We start from the raw sequence: 6,453 nt of genomic DNA, 5'->3' as shown, positions 1-6,453 counted from the left end.
TATGTCAATAGAGATTGATAAAGAGTTGTTTCTATTTTTCTGATGTTGCTATTGAGTCTATTCCGCATTGTTTGTTTGGATGTTTCCACTGTTGGAGTTTGATTCATTTATCATTGTTAGATTAGTTTTTTTTTTAAAGTTGTTATGTCTTATAAACTGCGTGGTTGTTTGATAAATGTTCCAGCCGCCTGTGGCTGTATATATCATGTTATGTATTAATGATTATGGTCACCGGTACAGGGGAAATTTTGTCGAAATTTTTCGGTAGGGATTCCTCGTGGTTTTTAATTATACCGGTTAAGTAGAGTTAGTAGTTAAGTAACAGTCACTTTTAGAGAGTAGTAGAGTACTAAGAAGGGTGGTCATTACACGGGCACTTGGACCGTGACGTTGACCACCCAATCAGCGCGCTCCAAGCTGTTGAGATAAAATTTGCCTTTCGAGCGCCCGGGCCTTCTTTTCCAACAAGCTGCTTTCTTGCAAGACAAAGTTAGTCCGAGCCAAATAAAACTTATACTACCCTTCAAAACAAAGTGTTAGCACAATTATAGTCAATTAGGGTAGTAATTAAATTTCGTCTTACCGAGATCAGAATCTAGTCATGATCTCAACTTAGATTCCTAAAATGGTTCTAAGTTGTATCAACATCTACTGTTCCCTTGAATGGGGAATGCGTCCTCACCAAGTTATTCCCTCCAGTGACTTACCTTAACTTACCTGTCAGACATTCGGTTAGCCTGTCGACCTGTCTGGAGTTCGTACCAGCTATCCGGTCAATCCGTCGACCTAGCTGGGCTTTGTGCCAGCTATCCGGCCAATTTATCGACCTAGCTGAACTTCGTGTCAGATATCCGGTCAACCCATCGACCTATCTGAACTTTAGACCAGCTATCTGGTCGGCTCATTGACCTAGCTGGATTTCTCCTGTACATTCAGTCAAAGTGTTAGATCACAACAAACCTAACTTAACCTACTTTGACTTTCATCAAAACCTGAGTTAGACCGTTAGTGCTAGCCGCACCAACAATCTTCCCCTTTTTGATGCAATGACAAACTGGGTTAAGTTAGTTAAACAATGGTTTTCAAGTTAGTTAAGTTAGTTGGTGTTTTATGCTTGATACTTTTGGTGCTAACTTAATCCACCTAACCATCCCCATTTGACATTCATCAAAAACATAGAAAAGATAAGAATAAGCGATTAAAAAATTGTAATAGAGATTGCTAATAGAATCCAGAGTTACTTGGGGGAGTTTAACTTATAAAACAAGGAAAATTTTTGGAAAAGTCTGTAAAGGCATCATATTAAGTGATTTTTTTAAAAAAAATATAAGCTTTAAATTTTTATATCAAAAATAATTTTTAACATCTACTACTTTTTCCTAATTTTCATAATAGTTAAGCTTTGTAAGATAAATTTTGAACACATATTCAAAAACTTACTAACTTTTCATAATTGTTAAAATAGCTTAGTTTTTAAGTTAAAAATATTTTCAAAAATAATTTTTCTAAAATATTAAGGTAAAAACTTACTAACTTTGTAAGGTAACTTATTTTTGTAAGTTAAAGTAACTTTAAAAATAATTTTTAAAAATAAGTTTACAAAATTAAAGTAATATTCAGAATAATTTTCAAAAATAAGTTTACAAAATTAAAGCAATTTAAAACAATTTTGCTAAAGTATTTTTAAGGAAGTGAAAAATACTTTTCAAAAATAATTTTTAAAAATATTTTCAAAGAAGAAAAAATAATTTTATTATAAATAAGTATAAAAATAATTTGAATTAATTCTCCCCCTGAACTTGACATTCAAAAAAAATCCTTAACTATCTAACCATTAGTTACTTATTGACTATCAGAAGATAACAGTTTTCACTTGGTTAGTCAGGTTAAGTTAATTGTATTCAGTTAGTGTTTGACTAAGCTAAAATACTTAACCTCATTACTATTTATTTGGTATTTTAACGCCCAGATTTATGTTGATGCACTGATATAAGCATCTTAAGTCCAGGCAATCTGCCTAAGCATCTCACCCCTTTTTAAGTTTAGTAATACACAAATAAGATAGTTCTAGTATGTTGGTGAGATGCTCAAGTTCTAGACCTATAGAAGCATGCTTTCTAAGGGTTTGATCTATACTAAGGCTAAAACTGATTTTAAAAAATTCTAAAAATAGAAAATTTTGAGAAATATAAATAAAATGTTTTACCCTAGAATTTCAAATAAAATTTTGAAAATAATTTTAAAAGTAAGAGTCTTAGTCTATTAAGCATAATGTGACAAGTCAATATCTGAAGTGAAAATAAGTCAATATATAAGGACAACGATCAAGACAAAATACACGGAGATAATAACAACCTAGTCTACTGTGATAATGAGGAGGGTGGTCTGGAACCCAAAGATCATAACATCTCTATCAACTTAGTGTGACGAGTCTGGTCATCCTCTCAAGAGCTAGATATGTCCCGTCAAAGATCGAAGACATCCTGTCGCATGTCTCGTCCAAGATCGAAAATCTCTTGCTGCATGCCCCGTGGAAAATCAGAGACCTCTTGCCGAAGACCAGTCATAGTTGTCTCAAGGCCGGTAACTCGATCGGCTAGAGTGCGAGGGGTGGAACATGGTGCTCGAGCTGGAGGCGGTGCTGGAGTAGGAATATCACTAAAAAGTGCATCCTTGAACTCATCCACCCCTGCCTTCTCCCCCTCGGCATCTGTCTGTGGCTCGACGTCCGGGTCAAGCTGATGCTGGGACCCCCTCCGCCAGGACAAGACACCCTCATCATCTGTATGGATACCACCTAATGAAAAGTTCCTAGATCCTACCATGTCAAAGTCAGTCAGGACTCTGACATCACCTCTGGTGACATCAATATCTAAGGATGCAAGATATGCGGTCAAGATATGACAGTAGAGCATGTGAACTCATCTGCTAGTGATGAGTCCGACTGAGTAAATAATGACATGAAAAATATGCAGACTAATATCTGTATCTAATCTATGACGTAGGGCATATAGTAAAATGAGTGAAAAGGATGCATCATCGCGATGTCACGAGTGGTCAACGACAAAATGCAAGAGACTAAAACTCTATAAAGGACATAGTCCTTGTTGGTTCCTTTGGAGGCCGGCAAGAGGGGACGGGTGAATTGCCCTGAAAAATAAATTTGATGGGGTTCCAACAGTCCTGAACTCTAAGGGAGACTGACCTGAATAGGGTAATTGTGAGTACTCGCTCTTCCTAAAAAACATACGAGTAAATCGTATCAAGTGTGATGTGTGAGTAAGGATCACCAAATGGTTGATTCCTAGGAGGATAGCATTGAAAAGTGCATGCAGATAGACGTAAACCTAGAAAGGTACGGATGACAGCAGGGGATAGCATGATATCAATATCAGCTACCCTAGTAGTGCATATAAGGTCATCTACTCTAACTAGGTTTGTGCAGTTCAGCACATAAACCTATGTTAACTGAACTGGTACAATAAACCAGATGATACAAGCTGTAGTAGTCAATGACTTCTACAACAGGAATGTATGAACGCATAAAAAATTATCTATCTAAACACCTAGTCCATATAGGACTGTAGATAGTACTAGCAAACATAATCCTAAATTCTTCAGTAGGAAATCTAAGGTCAGTACTAGCCGTAGAGGGCCTAGCACCAAGTCTAGAACGTTTCCTAATTTATCAAAGAAAATTGAACTAAGCATAAAATACTAAAACAAAATAATTTAAAAACTTAGGAAGGGAGATAGAATTTACTGAGGCATCAGTACTGAAAATAATAGAACTGATGATCTCGGTTGTTCCGCAACAATGTAATAACCGGAGGAAGAAAATAAAATTTAAAATTTGGTTTCTTTTGCATTAAAGCCTGGCGAAGGCCTTTGCAAAAGAGAAAGGGAAGGTGCAGCTATTGGGGGTGCCCTTGCCGCCCCTTATATAGGGCGATCTGGGCGCCCAGACGAGGTCATGGCTCCTAGAGCAGGGGCGAGGCGGGGCGCTCAGAGCGTGTTCCAGGCGCCTGGACGGGGTCTGGGCACCAGGAGCAGGAGCGAGACGGGGCACCCGGAGCGTGTTCCGAGCGCCCGGAGTTGAATACCAGGGGCGCCTGCCCTTGGTTTCCGACTCAGATTTTTTTTAATATAAAATATTAACATTAATTTAATTTAAGTTAATAGAAGTTAAATTTTAAATTAATTTCATTATTTTAAAGTTAATTATTTTTAAGTTAATTTTCAACTTAAAATAATTTTTAAGTTAAAATAATTTTTAAAATAATTCAAGTTAAAATAATTTTAAAAAAATTTTAAAAATCATTTTTAAGTTAAAATAATTTTAAAAATTTTAAGTTAAAATAATTTTTAGAATAAATTTTAAGTTAAAATAATTTAAGTAGTTTTTTAAAAAAATAATTTAAGTTAAAATAATTTCTAAAATAATTTTTAAGTTAAAATAATTTTTAAAATAATTTTTAAGTTAAAACATTTTTTTAAAAATAAAATTTTAAGTTAAAATAATTTTTAAAATAATTTAAGTTAATTTTTTTTAAAATAATTATTAAGTTAAAATAATTTTAAAAATAATTTTTAAGTTAAAATTAATTTATAAAATAATTTGTAAGTTAAAATATTTTTAAAATAATTTAAGTTAAAATAATTTTTTAAATAATTATTAAGTTAAAATAATTTTTGAAATAGTTTTTACGTTAAAATAATTTTTAAGATAAAATAATTTTTAAGTTAAAATAATTTTAAAAATAATTTTTAAGTTAAAATAATTTTTAAAATAATTTAAGTTAAAATGATTTATAAAATAATTATTAAGTTAAAATAATTTTTAAAATTATTATTAAGTTAAAATATTTTTTTAAAATAATTTTTAAGTTAAAATATTTTTTTAAAATAATTTTTAAGTTAAAATATTTTTTTAAAATAATTTTTAAGTTAAAATGATTTTAAAAATAATTTATGTTAAATTAATTTTTAAATAATTTGTAAGTTAAAATAATTTAAGTTAAAATAATTATTAAAATAATTTAATTTTAAAGTTAATTAGATTTAATTTAATTTTATTTAAATTTTAATTTAATTTAATTTTAAAATCCTTAGTCATCTCACCCGATCTATGTTTTTAATCAGGGAATTCTATAAGTTTTGCGAGATGAGTTAAATTCAATTTCAGGTTTTGGTTTAACTTTGTGTTAGATTCAGGTTTAGCTTTGTGCTCAACAGACATGCATTCTTTAGATAAACTTCTGGGCTATGGTGAGTCACCTGGACATTATTAGAGTAACCATGTCTTCAAGGTTTTCCAAATAGTATCATCCATTGAACTTAGTACAGAACCTTGGTCTAACTAGATAAGATCCGTAAGGGGTAGCTTCAATAAGTTCGGCTCAGCCAAATGCATCAAGTCAAAGTCATATCTTCCTAGACATGCATAGACAGAGCTTCCCTAATGTACTATCATCCAAAACTTCACCAGTACCGTAAGTCAAATTAAACTTTGTCCCTTTTTAAACTAATCCTAATTCCTCTACCGGGTAGGTTATTTTTTAAAAGTACCAGCTATTCTGGTGTCTCCCCTTGAATTAATGATCTGATTTAGGTTTTAGTTTTGGGTTTATGTCGATTACTTTTATAATTATAATATACTTGATTATAATTTTGGTTTAAGTTGGTTTTATGGTTATTTCTATGGTTTGGTTTTAGTTTAGTTGATTTAGGTTTATATTTTGGCTTTTGATTTAGGTTATTTGATTTTACATAATATATTTTGTTTTTAGGTATATAGTATTGTTTAATTCCTACTTGCATGGTTAAGCACGCTTTTTGAACCCAAGCTTTAATTTGGTTTTTGTTTTGGGTTACGAGTAATACAAATGATTTATTTGTTGAACTGGACTTATATCCAAGACCAGATTTGTTGTATACACCTTTTTGACTTTTAAGAATTAAGTCCAAGTTTTTAGATCTGGTTGTAAAATTTTATAATAACCCTTTAGGTTTGTTGATTTCAACTTTTAGTGTTGAATTTTCCTCCTCAAGTTTTATAATTTGATTTGGATTAGATTTTGTAATTTGTTTCTTGAGGTGTTCGTTTTCCTCAAGGATCATTTTATTTTGATTTTCAGTTGCAGTTAATTTTCTATCTAGGCAAGCAATAACTTTAAAAAACTTTTTGTTTAAAGTAAATTATACCTCCTCGGAACCTTCGGAAACGAGTGTGGACTCGTAGCTCGATTCGAGTTTGGATGTCACGCCCCCAAAGGAGTCCCTGCCAGACAAAAATCCGACAGCATCTCCCCTGTACTGGTGACAATATGAAGCATCACTACAAACAAAATATGCATCAGCCACATGCGGCTGGAATATTTATATACACAACCACACAGTTATAATAACAACCCACACGGCTGGAATGAGACAATCACAACCACGCAGTTATAT

The sequence above is a fragment of the Zingiber officinale genome, chromosome 3A, assembly GCF_018446385.1.
Source record: "Zingiber officinale cultivar Zhangliang chromosome 3A, Zo_v1.1, whole genome shotgun sequence".
Classification (NCBI taxonomy): domain Eukaryota; kingdom Viridiplantae; phylum Streptophyta; class Magnoliopsida; order Zingiberales; family Zingiberaceae; genus Zingiber; species Zingiber officinale.
This window is presented reverse-complemented; position numbering follows the sequence as displayed.